The sequence below is a fragment of the Haliotis rubra genome, unplaced genomic scaffold, assembly GCF_003918875.1.
Source record: "Haliotis rubra isolate DU_JTF1 unplaced genomic scaffold, ASM391887v1 Scf613, whole genome shotgun sequence".
Taxonomy (NCBI): Eukaryota; Metazoa; Mollusca; class Gastropoda; order Lepetellida; family Haliotidae; genus Haliotis; species Haliotis rubra.
The window spans coordinates 455440-476311 of record NW_025767317.1 but is presented as its reverse complement, the minus strand read 5'-3'; the positions used below and the strand labels follow the sequence as shown (position 1 = coordinate 476311).

The window sequence follows — 20872 nt, the reverse complement described above, 5'->3', positions numbered from 1 at the left end:
GCGATTTAAAACAAAATTGCAATCGGGACCGATCGCAGCCCAGTGAAATGGGGGTATTAGACACCAGTTTAAGATATAGCTACCATTCGAGTTACAGAATGTGTTTCTCTGATGGAAGAAAATTCTGCCGTCACTCGAACACCCCTGTGCTTATGTCTGGGTTAGACACCAGTTAAAGATATAGCTACCAAGGTGTTCGAGTTGCACAATGTGAGTCTCTGGTGGAAGACATCTTGCCGTCCGCTGAGTGGGCTGATATGCCATATCTGAGTCAAGTGAGCTGTTTATCTCTCCGTGCTGAAGTAAATGTGTTTTCTCACGTACAATCCGATTGAAGGTACGTGTGAGCTGCTTAAGTTACAAACAAGACGAATAACACCCTTGAATTTACACTCATAAAGTATTCAATGTCGGTGGTCTACATGACAAATGTGTATATATGTAGGAATTACGACTTCTTCCAGTGTCTTTTTAGGGTCGTGTTCTGGGTATATTCAATAAAACTACTTGGCGGGAAATCCCCATGTGTCAGTGTTGATTAATAATGTGCGTTGGACTGACAGGCGACAGCAGCTATGGGGTACACTGGAGTTACCTCCCCTTATGTCTTGCATCACCTCCTCCCGGTTTGAGGGACATGGAGGATACAAGGATTTTAAGGACGTTTGATTACGGTGTATTCAGATCGTTATTTTGGCATTTCTGAGAAATATGTGAAAATATGAGAAATGAAATTACGTTTGGAAACATAAGAACAAAACAATAAATCTGATCCAGCCGCTCATAATACCACGTAAAGGTGGTGAAACTGTTGTGTCTACTTCAGCGCGGCGCAATTCTCCAAGTTGAGTTTATGTTGCTACCAGTATTGTTCAAACCACATCAGGGCATGTGACTATGGCTCCTCCACAATCAAAAGCAGCGACTGTCCGGCTGCAAATGAATTACTAGTATAAAACGTCGTCCGAAAGGAGGAATTAAACAGGTGTTGTCGGTCCTGTGGTTGCTGGAAAATTGCTTATGCGGCATAAAATCGTAGTTTTCAACGTCTGAAGACTTTGCGGATCTTTAACAAAAAGTTGCATTAAGACATTAACAGCCCAAAATGTGGACAGGGATACACCGTGGAACGTTGCACAAGTCCGTATCGTGCGTGATAAAGTCATAGTGATCATTCTCAAAACATCGCCCGAAAGGTGGAATTGAACCACTCTGACGTCAGTCAGCTACAGGTTTGAAGCCTGCACCCCAGACCACTGAGGGTCGTTCGGGCAGTAATCAGTGGTCTTGAGAGGCTTATATCAGTGGCGAGGGACAGTTACATATCGCCTGACCTGGGTTAGTTTACATATAGTCATTTCATATATAATATTAATTATTTCTCTATAATTACATTAAGTTCAAAAATTGAACTTGACAAAAGTATATTCGGTTTAGTTTATGGTTGAAATATTGAAGATTCATTACCTGTCATTTTACACTCACACACATACTAGTATATATACGCCTACTACTGTGATAACCTTGTTACACGAACAACAGTTGTGATACTGCTGAGTCAGTGGGACACTGAAGTCGTGAGGTGAATAATGTAGTATTGGTAGCAATCCAGCTGTTCCGTCTAGCCGAGGTCGTCAGCAGTACGGGGAAGTACATTTAGCATGCCTCTCTTATAAAATAGAGTTATTTGTTTCAAACAAATTTATATATTTTCAGAGAGTAAGTTTTAGACTAGTTTTCAATATGAACTGCCACATTATCAACAAAGAACCACGTTACCAGTGTGTCAAAATAATTGTCTTTGTGTTTTCAGTATTAATTATTGTAACTTTAAGTAGAAGCATGCGCTGAGATGACTTGCATTAATTTACTTATCAATGGCTTGTGGGCAGTTCTCAGTATGTTTCTATAAAACTGTTTGTCAGATCGAGATGTATTTTTTGTACTGTTTCGTGAAACAAATCTGATGAAACTATTCCCAGTACTCTGAGTGTTGACTGGTAATATAGACATTTCGGTGGAACGTGACCGCCATGGGAGACAACTCCATGTTCCTTTGTATAAAGGGTCTGGACAGTCCTTGGGAGTAACTCTTGTTCTTCGTAGCTTAAGCTGACCGAGACAGAGTGTTTTTACATTGCCATATGTTGAACATACAGTGGGAAGACAGAACTAGGTCATGCTGAAGCACTGTTATACAATCTTGTCAGAAAGATACATATTTGATTATCTGAATATTACAAAGACTTCATATTCAGTCATTTTCAATGTCTAAAGATACAAACACATTGGCAGTTATTAAGTGCTTACTTTCAAAAATCTGAAAGGCGATGAGAATCTGTCAAGATCATTGTGATGCTCTTGCATATATTGATAACTATAATTTGGAAAAACAACATTATCACTGAATACCAAATTCTATATGATAATATTGTATAAAATAGTCATCTACCACAGTGGCTAGGGTGGAAATCCCTAGTGGATACAGCGCAATCGAGCCAAATGTCATACGATGTATAAGAAACAAGAAATGTTTTAAATACAGCTAAGTGAGTAGATAGATACAATCTCTGTAAGCAGCGCATGAGACTCAGCAACAGTCGGCGGTCTGTGAATGATCAAGTCTAGACCCGACAATCCAATGATCAACAGTATGAGCATCGATCTACGCAATTGGGATACGATGACGTGTGTCAACCAAGACAGCGAGCCTGACCACCCGATCCCGTTGGTCGCTTCTTACGACAAGCATGGGTTGCTGAAGACCAGCTCCAACCCAGGTCTTCACGGGTAGTTACTTACTAGCGTTGGCTCGGGAAGCCGATATTCACGGGTTCTAACTATTCATGTGAGAAGCTCATTTCTGGTGTTCTTAGTCCTGTTGTTGCTGGAAAATTGCTTATGCGGCATAAAATCGTATGTTTTCACTCAGATCTCAGATTGCGTTCAACGTCTGAAGACTTTGCGGATATTTAACAAAAAGTCGCATTAAGACATTAACAGCCCAAAACGTAGGCATGGCTACACTGTGGAACGTTGCACAAGTCCGCAGAGAGCGTGATAAAGTCATAGTGATCATTCTCAAAACATCGCCCGAAAGGTGGAATTGAACCACTCTGACGTCAGTCAGCTACAGGTTTGAAGCCTGCACCCCAGACCACTGAGGGTCGTTCGGGCAGTAATCAGTGGTCTTGAGAGGCTTATATCAGTGGCGAGGGACAGTTACATATCGCCTGACCTGGGTTAGTTTACATATAGTCATTTCATTTATAATATTAATTATTTCTCTATAATTACATTAAGTTTAAAAAATGAACTTGACAAAAGTATATTAGGTTTAGTTTATGGTTGAAATACTGAATGAAGATTAATCAGCAGTCATATGCATTTTGCACACGCCCTTATATAATTTCTCTATATATCGACTGGTGTGATAACCTTGTCAGATCCACCCCAGTTGTGATACTGCTGAGTCATTGGGACATTGAGGTCGTGAGGTGAATAATGTAGTATTGGTAGCAACCGAGCTGTTCTATCGAGCTAGGTGGGGTCGTCAGTAGCAGGGTGAGGTTTATGTAGCCTGCCTCTCAATCCCCGATACACACCTTTCTCTTCTGCTTATCCCTTTCCGCAATGCAAACGCACTAAATACAGCACGTCTAGGTTTCCTCAGATTGTGAATCTCCGAGCTCACTGGGGCTCCTATTACATTTTAAATGGAGTTATTTGTTTCAAAGAGTAAGTCTTAGTGTAGGATTCAATATGAACTGGTACATCTTACCAGTATTTATGTCAAAAAGATTGTGTTTGCGTTGTCAGTATAAATCATAACTTTTGTGAAGCATGGGCTAAGATGATTTGCATTAATTTACTTATCACTGGCATGTAAGCAGTTCTAAATATATTGCTATAAAACTGTTCGTCAGACCGTGATGTATATTTTGTACTGTTTCGTGAAACATAAAACAGTGTGTTCTGATGAAACCACACTGAATCTTGACTGGTAATATAGACCTTTATTGTTCATTACGGTGGAACTTTGTTAGACGGCCATGGGAGACAACTCTGTGTTACTTTGTATTAAGGGTCTGGACAGTCCTTGGGAGTAAAGATGGTACTTAATTAGGTCAAGCAAACAGAGACTGAGAGTTACTGCATCGTCAATAGTTTAACATACAGAGGGTAGACAGAACTAGGTCATGCTGAAGCACCGTTACACTATATTGTCAGATATAAGGATAGATATTTGGAAATTTGAATACCACTTGATATTCAGTGAATTTCAATGTCTAAGGATATAAAGTCATTGACAGTTATAGCAAGTGAGCTGGGAATCATCAGTCAAATGCCATGCTATGTGTAACGGTTCTAATCTCATAAACACAAAAACACAGAACATGAGACGACAGATACAATCTCCGAGAATGTGTAACATCCCCACTTATCAGATTTAACCCGTCACATGTGGATTGAAAAACGATACATACAGTGTTTTTAGGTGTTACACGTATTTTTAGGGTTCTTTTGTTTAGTTTTTGTTTGCTGTATAACGCCGTAATCGAGTCGGGAGTAGAAAATCCAATGACCAACAGCATGAGCATCTACGGAATAGGGATATAACAGAAATGTGTCGAAAAAGTCAACGAGTCCGCGAACCTTGCAGATCTTCTAAAAACATCAATAAGACATTTGTTATAAACAGTACAGAATGTGAGCATCATTACACTGCGGAACGTTGCACACGTCCGCAGACAGCGTAGTAAAGTCATAGTGATCATTCTCAAAACATCGCCCGAAAGGTGGAATTGATCCACTCTGACGTCAGTCAGCTACAGGTTTGAAGCCTGCACTCCAGACCACTGAGGGTCGTTCGGGCGGTAATCAGTGGTCTTGAGAGGCTTATATCAGTGGCGAGGGACAGTTACATATCGCCTGACCTGGGTTAGTTTACATACAGTTATTACAAGTAAAATATTTATTGTTTATGCATAGTTAATTACATAGAATTTCTCTACATGACAAAAGACATTTCTATTCATGTTATGATTGTTAAATTGAAAATATTGCTGAAGGAGAAACGCCCTGTTCACAGGACTTGATGGTAAGGACAACTCTATATCATAGCCATAAGTCGTATCAACATTGGGTGACTTGGTCATATCAGTTAGGAAGTGATGTGAATAAAGAATTAGTAGTGTCACTCAGATTAAAATGTGAAGACAATGGTGTCTTAAGAAAATAGACCCGTGAAGGTCTGGGTTAGAACTGATCTTCAGTAACCTATGTTTGTCGTAAGAGGCGACTAACGGGATCGGATGGTCAGGCTCGCTGACAGGGTTGACACATGTCATCGTATCCCAGTTGCGTTGATCCCTGGATTGTCTGGTCCAGATACGATTATTTACAGACCGCCGCCATATAGCGGGAATATTGCTGACTGCGGCGTAAAACTAAACTCACTCACTCACCTTAGGAAAATAAATTTATATACCAACGCACTGAAACTAAACCATGTTAGAGCGTACATGTTAAGTTAGCTGAAAGCTGTTCGGACATGAACCGTTAGGCACAAGATAGGACGCACTTGAAAATATTGAAATAAAGAATACTGTGATTGTTAGGTGGGCGGTCTTTACTACACCGTAAAGATTCAGCTCTTCAAACTGTCGAATTATTGATCTTGATAAGAAAGCTAGTACGACTATAACATATTGTCACACAGCTACGTTTAAGTGTTTAATTCATAAGAACGTGGATATATATTTACATAAATTGTAAGCATAAAGACATATTAAATAAAAAGTAAACCGTTTAATTTAATTCTTATCTTCTAGCATAGTTGGCGCGGTGAGGTCAAACAATAAAAGTGTAATTAGCGAATCCAAGGTCACAGCCAGGTTGGCCCTTCCTTTGTAACCTTGTCCGCCATTTGTAACGGAGAATTGATGACTGACGCCATAAGCGAATCTCCGCCTCGTTACAGATTTGATAGGTATACAGGTCCGTCATATTAAAGTCAATTTATTCAAACCCATTCTGTGTATGTAAATAGTATCTTCTATATAACTGTATCCTTGTACTTGTTCTCGGAGGGGGGTATTGGGTATTCACTTGGTGTGGTCGAAAAATCATGAATGTTATCAAACGGTTACTAGTCAATAAAATGTAGCTGAAATACAGCAAAGCATTGTAAAAAAATTAAAACCCCAAAACTATAACGTACCAATTACTTCACTTTGGATTTGCCATTTCTTGCGTGTCAAAGTGGATGTGTACTTTATTTGCCAGGCAGGTTATGAGAAATTAGCATCATTAGCCATATCGCATTGTAATCGCATTATCAACAGTCACATGTTAAGAATAGCCACGAGGTGAAATGTGACGTCACGTTGTAAATGCATTTTCTATCACGTCAGGTTCTACATAGAAAGAATTGCAACGAAAAGATCTAACAAATCGCAGGGTTTTGAAAAGAAGTACGTGTGATAAAGTCGGAGAGATCATTCTCAAAACGTCACCTGAAAGGTGGAATTGAACCACTCTGACGTCAGTCAGCTACAGGTTTGAAGCCTCCACCCCAGACCACTGAGGGTCGTTCGGGCGGTAATCAGTGGTCTTGAGAGGCTTATATCAGTGGCGAGGGACAGTTACAGTACAACCAGAAATTATTGAGCATTTAAAGATTGTCAATTTTTTTATTTTTTCACTCATTACTCACGTATTAAATGTGAATATTAGCAGAACAAAACGCCAGATTCAAAGACAGGTGAGCAGTTAGTATTTTGTCAAGTCACCATGGGCAGCAATGCAGGCTTCAATCCGGCGGGGCATACTACTGATCAAAGAAGTTAGAAAGTCGTGGTCCATGCTGTCCCAATATCGGACCACCTCTTCTTTCATTTCAGCAATAGTTGTCAGATTTTTCTTATTGACACTTTCCTTCATAAGTCCCCAAACATTTTCTATTGGATTTAGGTCAGGGCTATAGCTTGGCCAATCTAATAATGTCATATTTTGGGTCCGAAACCAGGGCCTAGATTTTCGAAGCTCTCTTAGCGCTACGATAGTCGTAAGTGCCATACATTAACATTAACTTACGACTGTCTTAGCGCTAAGAGAGCTTCGAAAATCTAGGCCCAGGCCTGTGAATGCTCTGAACGATGTTTTGGGTCGTTGTTCTGCTGGAAAATCAAAAATTTTCCATAGAACACGTGAGCAGATGGAAGTAAATGTCCCTCGAGAATATCTGAGTACCGCTCACTGTTCATATTCCCTTCAAATAGACAGAGGGGCTTGCCCCTAACACAGATATGCCACCACACACGTTAAATTTCGGACTGTACTTTGGGCGCTGATACAAAGGCTTTTCAGTTTGTTTGGTCCAGAATTTCAGTGTATTAGGAAACAGCCACACAGAACTTTCATCTGAGAAAATCACATTGTCCCAGTTAAAATTTCTATGCTGTAAGCACCTGTTCAACCTTTGCTCCTCTTGTTCAGGTTTCATGATCGGTGATGGAATTCCTCGATTTTTCTGCCAACCCATTGCATGCAGCTCAGTTCTAATTGTCTCCTTACAGACAGCCACAGTTCCTCTATCAATCATATCCAGCCTTAAGTTTTCTAAACTCCTTCGTTTGTTTTTAGAAACAAGAATACTGCCGCCTCCTGTCACCGACAGTCAATTTTCTGGGCCTACCTGCGCCTCTCTGGTGCTCAATGCCATATCCATTTGCAATATTTTTCAAAACACGATAAACAGTGGACAAAGGGATGCCTGTTCTACTTGAAATCACTTTAGCTGATCTGATGTCCTTAGTATAATATTCTAAAATCAACTTCCTCTTCTCTAAATCATCCATACTGAGGATCACTGAAAATGTCGTCTGCTAGCAAGTAAACAAAGGGGGATGACTCTTCTCAAACTAATGAAAAAGGATTAACGGGGTTGTCTTTTTGAATGAAACCAAGCACTTGATAGCTGGTCAAGGTTGTTTATACTAGAAATCCAATTAAACATATTCCTACAATTCTAAATAATTTCTGGTCATACCATACATATCGCCTAACCTGCGTTAGTTTACATATAGTCATTTCATTTATGATATATATTGTTTGTACATAGTTAATTTAGATATAATTCTCTATTTTTCCCAATGGCATTTCCATTCAGTTTATGGTTGTTAAGCTGAAAATATCGCTGAAGCGGCAACGTATTCTGTCAAATATATATAACTGGGATATTGTAATAAAATAGACATTGATGGGTGATTTAAGCAAACCAGACACATGTTGATGTGGATACAGAATTAACAGTGACATTCGGACTGATACTGTAAACAGACATTATCAGATATAACTTTCTAATGCCTCACAGGCTAAAGTATGTGCGAGTGCGCCTGTTTAGTCCCCTGAAATATGTTCAGACACCCCACTTTATGTACAGGATCTATACACTGCATGACAAAAGAAATTACCCGTTGAAATAAGATTTGTAAAAACCTATAGAATATAGAGAATGGTTCACTGTACGGTGGGCGGTATTTATAATTACTACATAGCGAAGAAGGATTAAACTTTTTAAACATTCCAGTTATTTTACATTGATACGTAAAGTAGGTACGACTTCAACAAAGACAGTATACACTTTATATGATAAAGAATTACAAACGTAATGGCAAATTTACATAAATGAAAACAGTAGCCGAAACAAAACATTACTATGGTACCCGTATGAAGAGCATCGTCAGCGAACACCCATTATCAGTCAGCGAACATCCATTATCATTCAGCGAACATCCATGATCAGTCAGAACAACCATTATCAGTCAGCGAACACCCATTATCATTCAGCGAACATCCATTATCAGTCAGAACACCCATTATCAGTCAGCGAACACCAATTATCAGTCAAAACACCCATTATCAGTCAGCAAACATACATTATCAGTCAGCGAACACCCATTATCAATCAGAACACACATTATCAGTTAGCGAACACTCGTTATCAGTCAACGAACACCCATTATCAGTAAGCGAACAACCATTATCTTTCAGCGAACACCCATTATCATTCAGCGACCACCAATTATCAGTCAGCGAACACCCGTTATCAGTCAGCGAACACCCATTATCAATCAGAACACCGATTATCAGTCAGCGAACACCCATTATCTTTTAGCGAACACCCATTATCTTTCAGTGACACCCATTATCATTCAGCGAACACTCATTATCAGTCAGAACATCCATTATCAGTCAGAACACCCATTGTCAGTCAGAACACCCATTATCAGTCAGCGAACACAAATTATCAGTCAGGACACCCATTATCAGTCAGCGAACACCCATTATCAGTCAGTGAACACCCATTATCATTCAGCGAACACTCATTATCAGTCAGAACATCCATTATCAGTCAGAACACCCATTGTCAGTCAGAACACCCATTATCAGTCAGCGAACACCAATTATCAGTCAGTGAACACCCATTATCAGTCAGCGAACATCCATTATCAGTCAGCGAACACCCATTATCAGTCAGCGAACATCCATTATCAGTCAGCGAACATCCTTTATCAGTCAGAGAACACCCGTCATCAGTCAGCAAACAACACTTATCAGTCAGCGAACAACACTTATCAGTCAGCGAACATCCATTATCAGTCAGCGAACACCAATTATCAGTCAGTGAACACCAATTATTAGTCAGCGAATATCCATTATCAGTCAGCGAACATCCATTATCAGTCAGCGAACACCCATTATCATCAGCGTACCCGAAGCGTGTACACTGTTGTCATGACACCAGTGATGCTCCCGGAAGTAACAACGTGTTACAGGTGCACTCAGCGCGCCTTGTCCTAGCATGACAGGAGTATATACATGTATATCTCAATAAATCTGCATGACTTGATTGTCCTTGATGGAATGTATAACAACAACAACAAAAAACACACACAAAAATAAACACTGCCAGAATTACTGTAATGCCATACACTGTAATGTGTCTCTCAAACGACAAACCAGTCTTAGAACAAAAAAAAGTATAATAATCAATGAAATTCAATTCTCTCCAAACTGGTCATGTGATTCTAATCAATTTAAAATGACAAAGTTGATTTGTGAACATTGTTTGATCAATGAATAAGTCTGAAACAACACAGATCAATATTGTCAGTGCAAACGATTTTAATACCATGTGTGAAATGTGTGGTTTCTTCCACAGTGTCATGCGCCATACAGGTCAATCAATGAAATATTCCAAAATCATTTAAAATCATCCATCGCTTCAATCTCGTGTCTTTTAACAATAAATATTTGATAAAGGGCGTATAATAGTTGCAGACGTTTGTAACAGTCGCCATTTCTGATGATGTGTTTACCGAGACGACACTGTCGCAACTGTTCCGGGGAGAACGACACCTCAGTGCTCACTTTGTGTGTTTTCCATGACGCCACTGTCGCCGTTGCGATAATAGACTTATTCATACTTGATAGGGTAAATATTTGTCGTATCGGGAAACGCACTAGCCTATGTTGGAGCATGATCCATAGTGTTAACACACTGCTTCGATATTCCATGGTGAGAAGATCAAAGTTTAAGGATGCAGTCTGTATAATGACATCTTCTATTGGTAATGATTGACTTGCACACCAGTGTTCATAATCAGAGTTTGTGTGGTCGTCATAGAAACACAAACCTACCTACTTACATACATACCTACATTCATATACACATACACACACACACACACACACACACATACACACACACACACATACATACATACATACATACATACATACATACATACATACATACATACATACATACATACATACATACATACACAGACATACACAGACATACATACATACACAGACATACATACACATACATACATACATACATACATACATACACATACATACATACATACATACATACATACATACATACATACATACATACATACATACATACATACATACATACATACATACATACATACACACACACATACATACATACACACACACATACATAAATACATACAGACATACATACACAGACATACAGACATACATACATACATACACACACATAGACTTTGGAATATGTGTATACTATACAATATCCCAACCAGACCTATGTATGCACTTGTGAAACTAGGAATGCTACCAATAACACCTGGTCAGTGTTTAATGTGTAATGAAGAATGCAATGATATAATAAAACACCAACTGGTATATTGTACAGCTTAAGCTGATGCAAGGAACATTCTTTATGAACATCTGTTTGACACATTAAGCTTGGAACAGTACATGTGTATCGAAGACTGTGCAGATGACGAAGTCAGAATTGTGACATTCCTCGGTGGAATAACCTCTATTATAGAGAATATGAGCCTTGACACCTGGGCTGAATTCATAGGTTGTGTATCACGTGACATAAGCTCCTGGAGCCTGCGATCACTGCTTTATCTATAGACAGCGATCTATAGACAATGACTTAATTCTCACCAGAATCATGTAAATATGTGGCTTTGTAAAACTTCATGTTTACTTTATCATATTTCTGTAGGTATGTTGTGTCAAAAGAACATCCAACGTTTGTCACTCTCCGAAGCTACTGGAGGAAATAAAGATCATTCATTCATTCATACACAGCCAGACATACATACACACACACACACACACACACACACACACACACACACACACACATACATACATACATACATACATACATACACACACACACATACATACACATACATACATACACAGACACACATACATGCATACACACACATACATACATATACACACATACATACATACATGCATACACACAAACATACATACATACACACATACATACATACACAGACATACAGACACACATACATACATACACACATACATACATACACACACACATACATACATACATACATACATACATACATACATACATACATACATACATACATACATACATACATGCATACATGCATACATACACACACATACGTACGTACGTACATACATACATACATACATACATACATACATACATACGTACACAAATACATACATACATACACACACACACACACACACACACACACACACACACACACTATGTGTTCATGACAGACACTACTTGTCTACAAACCCAAGGCATATGCATCAACAAATATGGATCATCGATTGTCCCAGTCGCTTCATCACAGATGTGTTGTATTCACGAACAAACACACAAACCAGAAACACAAACCGACATACTAAAGGTTGCGTGATGCTTGACTTTCTTACGAAGCACCTCGTTAAATTTTCAGACATGTTTTAGCGTAGATGGAGATTTCCTCAACGTGATGCACTCAATTCGTGACTTGTTTATTACCTCAGAATGGCCAGTCAGGCACGACTACCATCAGACGAGATATCTATCTAATAAGACGTCACTGTGACGTGATGATGTACTTGTGGTAATGGGACCAACCAGGCACCACCCGGGTGGTACACCACCGATTGTCCTGACTTGGACGTAGTGTGTCTTTGATGCTTACGGGCTGGTCAAAGTCCCGTTTCACAAAGTGATCCTAGCGCTGGACTATCCTAAGTCTGTGTTAAAGTATGGTAAATTATTAGTTACTATCATCTTAAAGCTGAGATCTCTTTGTGGAGCGGGCCCAAGTCTCTAACAAGCCGTCGTAAAAGCCCCCATAGTCTCATTAAGGTGACAGTGTATTACTGCAACCACAACTCACCAACTTCAGAGTTGGGTTCCCCGAGGCGGTTCAGTTTCATCCGATTATCGTTTAAAGTCTAGATTTCCCTGATTATTTTCTTTGCCTTGGGCCGCCTAAAGCTGACGCGACATAGGGGAGGATGACAATATATTGATGATCAACTTCTTTACCACAAGAGGAGCGACGTTTCCTTAGTGCCCCAACTAAATGCATCTCAAAGACGTCACTGACGCTACGTGATAAAACTGCAATACTGTCTTAAAAGATGTCATCCAAATTCACTCACTCACTCCGTCACAGCTTATATCCAGTGTATCATTCTTTTGTCAGTAGTCTCATACAAACACACGCTGTCACAAGAAACGATCTGACGAGATCAATCAAGTACTATTTTTGCTGCACATAAAGACGATGTTCGTACAGACACGTATCCACACAGGCAGGGAACAATGTGATACGTACGACAAACCTATCATTGTGATGTCCAGCACATTGTTCTCAATCCCAGATACCCCAACAATTGCTTATCCGGGTGTACACTACGGAAGACACAGCAATCTACAGCACACTGTGTTTTCTGTTCTGGCTGTCAGTCCTATCGGTCATTCACACTGTAGAGGGAGATCCGCTCTTATTTCCAATGGGCAGAGCATAGTTGATGGCACACAAATTGTTTAGAATTTTGTCATTGACATCATTCAATTACTGTGCTTTGTTCTGTGACTCAATACACATAACGATAACCTATATATATCCTGTGTGTGCTCGATTTTCAATTATTGATATTGCTGCTACTGAATATCCCTCTCCACCAATACATTCTAATCCCGTGTGGAACTGCGATGTTGGTGGGTTGCCATACAGGCTATATAGGGATTCCAGGACAGATCTAAACCCCGTGACCTACGTGGTCAAAAGAGGCGGCCGAATAGACCAGGGTCCCCGTTCACAAAGCTACCGTAGCGCTACGACTGTCGCAAGTCTGTGTTACAGTATAGGGGGTACGATAGTCGTAGCGCTACGATAGCTTTTTGAAACGGGGCGTGGGTCGGTAAACTGGATAAAATGAGTGTACTCGTATCCTGACGGAGACTTAGAGAAAAATCAACGAGGTACGAGTGATTACGGGAGATATGCCCGAGTTAAAATAATGTTCACAGTGCCGAGCGTTGGCGAGGCACTGAACATTATTTTAACGAGGGCATATATCCCGTAATCACTCGTACCGAGTTGGTTATTCTATTTATTACCCATTATGTAATTTGAAAAGAAGAACCACAAAATAAAAACCACCCGGAGACAGGACTTCAAACAGCTGATTCGTATTCATGCGCGTATTAAACCTATCTTCTCCAGCGGTAATAACATAACTACGCTATGGAAAAGAGTACCTCATAAAATCGCTTTAAAATATAACAAAAATATTATGTCTGGAATAATTAATTAACATTTGTTAATGTGATAAAAATGATCACTTAAATATATCATTGAACTTAATAACAGCGTTGAGAATCCCTGAAAAGCACATGTGCGATTATCACAAAAATAATCACCTGTGTATCCTAGCCCGTATGGGTAATAATATAGTGTTCAAGAATATCAGTCACTGTATTGTCTGGTTCATATACAGGTCGCCGTTATACAGCTCTAATGTTGATGGGTGCGATGTAAAACTAAGCAGTCAACACTACACAATTGTCGCTAGAGTGGTTCATTGGGGAGGAAGGGTCGGGATGCTGATACATTCAGAGTCATAACATTATTTCAGGTTATCAATATTGGGTTAGTAAGAAACTCAGTTTTATTGCTTTTTTATAAAACACAGGAGTGGTGCCGTTGAACTAGGAGTCTCGTTTATCTTGGATTCAAACTCAGTACCAATAAACCTTTGTGTTCCCAATGTATAAAGAATAATGTAAATAGGTGGCTGGAATGCGATGGATGTTGAAATAGAAGGGAGTGATGAATAAACATTTTCATTCTTCCAGAAAGTGGTCAAATGTAGCATATGTAATTTGGGGATCTTTTGGTAACTTTTGTTAAGTTGAGTCGAATCCACGTTCAGTCACCCAATTGTCCGACTTACATTGTTGTGGAAGCTGTGTTAGAAGTGAGTTGGTGTGATGTGATAGTGATTATGTAGTGTTTGGAGCTGTAGTTGTGGATTGAAATATGGTATTGGATTGAGGATTGGAATATGGTATTGGATTGAGGATTGGAATATGGTATTGGATTGAGGATTGACATATGGTATTGGATTGAGGATTGAAATACGGTATTGGATTGAGGATTGGAATGTGGTATTGGATTGAAGATTGAATACGGTATTGGATTGAGGATTGAAATACGGTATTGGATTGAGGTCTAAAATACGGTATTGGATTGAGGTCTAAAATACGGTTTTGGATTGAAGATTGGAATATGGTATTGGATTGAGGACTGAAATACGGAATTGGATTGAGGATTAAAATACGGTATTGGATTGAAGAGGATTAAAATACGGTATTGGATTGAAGATTGGAATATGGTATTGGATTGAGGATTGGAATATGGTATTGGATTGAGGATTGAAATACGGTATTAGATTGAGGATTGGAATATGGTATTGGATTGAGGATTGAAATATGGTATTGGATGTGGATTGAAATATGGTATTGGATTGAGGATTGAAATACGGCATTGCATTGTGAGCACTGGTGGCGTTATTTGTATCACTTAAAGAACCACTAAACTTTGTTTTTGTTACTCTTTAACCATTACATATGAAAGATTTGTGGTTAGTCTTATGCGGAACACCAAATTTATTCTTTAAAACTTGTAGTTAATTAATACCGAGCGATTAAAAGTGGCCAAAAGTCGCCTGCTTCCCTCTCGCCCGCCAACGAAACCACAGACAGGTTACGTAACTCTGTCGCCAGAGCACTGCATGACGTCATATGAGGAACGATTTTCAGTTAGTTGTATAGAAAGTGTGTAGCACGCTCATCATTTTGATGATTTCTCGACATCAACGACGACATGCCGAGTCGTTGCTTTGTCGTCAATTGCTCCTAGGGGTCGGGTGATGGTGTCACCATGCACAGATTTCCACAGGACCCGCGCAGTTCGTGGTAAATGGGTTATGTTTGTGAGTGCGAAGCGAGGTTAGCGTTGTGGAAGCCTGAAACGATATCTTACTTGTGTTCAGATCGCTTCACGGAAGTTAAAGAATCAAAACTACTTACTAGTTATAGTAAAATATGTATATGATTGATGACCATAAAGATTTTCCATAACACAACTTGTAACATAACGATTTCTTCCTCGGAAGTGAGGTTGTGGTCGAAGTAACAATAATATTGTAAGTAGTATTATATTGACACCCACCTCGCTGCCAGAGAGAGAATTGTTATGTTATACGTTATGTCATGCAAATTCCTATTGGCCATCAATAAAATACATATTTTACTACCAGTAGAAAGTAGTTTTGATTTTGTAACTCGGTGAAAACAAACCTAAATAGCATTTATCCACAGACTGGCGGATGTTCCCGATAGGGCGCCGCCATTTTTGAAAATCGTAAAGTCTGTTAGAATTAATGAGATTATAGTTTGTTTTCATCAAGTTAGAAAATCAAAACTACTTTCTACTCGTAGTTAAATATGTATTGAATCATAACCAAAAGGATTTTGCATGACACAACTTATAACATAACGATTTCTTCCACGGAAGCGAGGTGGGGGTCGAAGTCACAATACTGCGCGATAAATTTCTTGCTACATTCACATGGTTAATGTCCACTCACCAGTATGTAGATACTAGTCAATGTGCGTCTTTATATTTGGTCTTATAATCCTAATTAGTTTATTATCATACTTTTATGCATTTTGAAACTAAATAAAAAGCTGACGATCTGCTGATACTTATAGTGAATTTAGAACAGAACTGTAATATCTAGACATTTTATAGTTTACCAATGTGAATCATAATTCGCACACACACCTTAGTGTATGTTGTCTGTCCTTGTTACACTTCACGGCGAAAACAATGATTCTGTTGAATGCTACGACAAATGAATAAAACAAAATGCAAATATTAAAATTAAAACAGATTAAAGTTATAGGAACAATATCAGGCCATTACCTTGTTTGAGGAATGTATCCATCAATATCCACAAAACTGTTCCAAATGATGTGTCTTTTAACAGTTTAATATACGAAAAAGTGATAAATCTTTTTCAGGTATTGGTGTATAGTCTCATTGGTCACCCAAGATAGCACATCTGGCAACTAATTGCATAATGTCCGCCTTTCATTAAAAACAGTAATTTAGTTAGCCAATAATGGGCAATCAATCAATGTATTGCCGGTTAATCCTTTGAAAGAAGGACGTTGTTTTTACGCAGACACCGACCCGGCAGAGTGTATTCAGTATAGATTAGTAAATCTACATACATAAACACTACCTTTTGACAAATCCGCTGTGTAAGATAAAAGTAATTAATCAATCAGCGTGTTATCGGTTAATCCTTTGATCGATGTTTATAATGTTGAATATTTACTCCAGACACAAGAAATGCCAAATGGGAACCTTTGTCGGGTAATCTAAGTGTGTTACCACTAATTATACCTGTTATAAATTCATTAACTGACCATCAAGTGAATGATGACAAATAACATGTGTAGGTTTATACCACCTAACACGGGTTACAACAAGGGAGTATTAATTGCTGTACTGCATGTGAAAACTTATGGGCCGACACTGTTTTGAGAATTCAAACAGATTTTTACATGACATGATTAAATATCGAGGTAAAAAAACACAGAAATGGGATCAATTTGGATCAGTCATTATACAAATAGGGCCTAACGACACCAATCAATTGTGACAGAAGCGTCTATGAAAACAAGTTGTAACTCGGAAACTAGGCAAAGCAGGAGACAAAATTAAAACACAGCTGTCATGACAACTAATCACTTCACACGTTCCAACGTGAGATCATACGCGGTTAATGTTGAAATTTAAAACACTACAACTGCTTGTTCACAACTATGCTCCCAGGTGCTAACGGTGCTTCCTGAGTGGTTGGGGGCTGTTTAACCCACATGATCCCTTATGCACATATCTACAGCGATAACAGGAAGGTAGGGGGGTAACTTGAGCCAGGTAATGACAGGTGTGTCATTGATACTCCAGAATATGTACACAAATCCACAAATCCTTTGATGAAACGACAGTTCATGGTCCCTGTGTTAATATAACTAAAAGATACTTTGTGTTATATATTCGTGAACGTAGGTTCTTTAATAATCTTTTGCAATACATTTTATCCCAAGTCAAACCTTATTGTCAAATATCGAATACTGGTGATTTACTGTAGCAAAGGACGTGTACTGCCGGGTAAAACTAAGTATATACTTGAAAACTGGATTAGACCAAACTATTAGAAACATTGTGGTAACGTTGCCTGGTTTAAACAGACACCTAAACGCTTTCAACATAGGGTCCAAACCAGAAGCAGGGTACCGGTATCAAATACATTACCATATAATAATCTTTCTTTCCTTTTTTGCTTCCATTAAACATGGGTGAATTCTTTATCTTGCCCGTCATTTTAGTGCTAGAACGGGTAAAAAAACACTGTAATTTGAGTTAATAGCTACTCATGGTACACAGTCCCTTTCCTTATATATAAATCGTTTCTTTGCGAATATCATATTTCCTAATAATGAGATGAGGAAAGACGGCGTTAACATGTATCGTTTACAGTTGATAGAAGAAAATTACTTTTTAGAACATAATAATAATAGTAATATCATATTTTCTAATAATGAGATGAGGAAAGACGGCGTTAACATGTATCGTTTACAGTTGATAGAAGAAAATTACTCTTTAGAACATAATAATAATAGTAATACACTAACGTAATTATCCATTAAGCAGATTTGCGGATCATTTCAAGAATATATTTCATGTTTTTAAAAGCTGTTTGATGTGAAGGCCAGAAGAAGACTTGACGAAAGTGCACAGTGTTTTACAGGTATGGTTGTCCAGCGTGTTACCATTGTGGGCGTACACCTGCGAGGGTTCAGGTAAATCGTTTTTCACCGTGCGGCATTTCATTTGATTCCTTGATCTGTTAGCGATTCATGCAGGATAGACGGGTTGATAGACACAGAACATGATTCGAGTTAACATGGAGTCATGAGCAGCAATCACACACAAAATACATGTATATCTATTTGGTACTTTGCGGTATCGAAAAAATTACACATCGGACCAGCATACGTAGGTTCGTTCTTTAATATAATATATTGTCATCCGATTGTTCATGTTAGCGATGCATGACAGGGTAGACGAATTTATAGACATAGTTCATGATTCGAGTTGAAATCGAGTAGCGAGCAACTCATTAGCACTTACCAAATATGTATCTTGAAATATATCTCAGAAGCCAGTGCACAAAAGTTATAGTTCACTATATCCTTGCATATTGCGTCGGTTGTCTTTTGATAGTTTATAGATGTAAATAATACATGTTTGAATATTTTATTTACTTTATATGTTTATTGATTCGTCTACTTCTGTCATGTCCTGTCAGGGCGTTCTGTCTGGGAAGGACGCTTAAATGTCAAATCCATTAAATCTGGAATGGGGAATAATGATTTGACAAGTTATTTCGCTTTTCAAGTTGTCCGTTACCATGGAAACATAGTGGGGGATACAGATTTCAGTGTTGCTTGTGTATCACTGTTACCGTGATAGCTATAGTGGGCAATAGAGGCCAATGTTGCCTTATATCACCATTGTACGGTAGCTATAGGGTTGAATTCAATGTTACCTGTACACCATTGTTACCATGGCGGTGGGGTAGTGAGCAATACAGATTTTAATATGTATCACTAGCTATTACCGTGATAGCTATAAAGTAGTGGATATTAGAGAGGTTAATGTTGCCTTATAACACCGTTATGTCACCATTGTTACCAGGCATATGTGGCTAGTGTGTAATACAGATTTCAATGTTACCTGCATATCATTGTTGCTATGGCAACTAGAGTGTAGTGGGTCATACAGGTGTCTATGTTACCTGCACATCACTACTGCCATGGTAACTAGAATGTAGTCTATAATACAGTTATTTTTGTTACCTGCATATCACTGTTACCATGGCAACTAGAGTGTAGTGAGTCATACAGGTTTCTATGTTACCTGCATATCATTATTGCCATGGTAACTAGTGTGTAGTATATGATACAGTTATTTTTGTTACCTGCAAATCACTGTTACCATGGTAGCTATAGTGTAGTGGGTAATACAGTTCTACCTATATCACCATGATGATATTGTGAAAACAGAGTTCCATGCTGTCTGTTTACCACTGTTACCATGGTAGCTATAGTGTAGTGGGTAATACAGTTCTACCTATATCACCATGATGATATTGTGAAAACAGAGTTCCATGCTGTCTGTTTACCACTGTTACCATGGTAGCTATAGTGTAGTGGGTAATACAGTTCTACCTATATCACCATGATGATATTGTGAAAACAGAGTTCCATGCTGTCTGTTTACCACTGTTACCATGGTAGCTATAGTATAGTGGGTAATACAGTTCTACCTGTATCACCATGATGATATTGTGAAAACAGAGTTCCATGCTGTCTGTTTACCACTGTTACCATGGTAGCTATAGTATAGTGGGTAATACAGTTCTACCTGTATCACCATGATGATATTGTGAAAACAGAGCTCCATGCTGTCTGTTTACCACTGTTACCACAGCAGCATAGTGTCGAATACATAGTTCAATAGTCAATGTTTCCTAAGTAATCTATTGATGAATATAGATTCCATATTGCCTCTCTAACATCACTACTTTTGTGGTGGTGTGAGGAGTTCGGTGATGCCTGTGTACCGCCATAAGAATGGCATTGTATTGCAGAAGACAGATCCACCGTTGCTACTATAACACAGTTCTTTTGAAAATACGTTGCCATTAACGCATCCGTTTTTGGTAGTCTAGTAGGGAGAACTGATTTCAATGTTGTCGTTAGAAAAGGGTTACCATGGTGATATGCTGGGGAAATATAACCTTGCCTACAAACCACAGTTACCAAGAAAGTGGTATG

The 20872-nt window shown here is 38.8% G+C and overlaps 1 protein-coding gene and 4 non-coding genes across 5 annotated transcripts in view; all 5 read right to left on the bottom strand.

Moving 5' to 3' along the window:
• The window catches only part of LOC124255940 (doublecortin domain-containing protein 2C-like), a 138388-nt gene that overhangs the window by 98357 nt on the left and 19159 nt on the right, over window positions 1-20872 (bottom strand). The window lies entirely within an intron of this gene.
• Trnastop-uca lies at window positions 1187-1273 on the bottom strand. The gene has a single exon. It is a non-coding gene; the product is annotated as a tRNA-Sec (tRNA).
• On the bottom strand, window positions 3091-3177 carry Trnastop-uca. Its single transcript has one exon. It is a non-coding gene; the product is annotated as a tRNA-Sec (tRNA).
• Window positions 4790-4876, bottom strand: Trnastop-uca. The gene has a single exon. It is a non-coding gene; the product is annotated as a tRNA-Sec (tRNA).
• Window positions 6516-6602, bottom strand: Trnastop-uca. The gene has a single exon. It is a non-coding gene; the product is annotated as a tRNA-Sec (tRNA).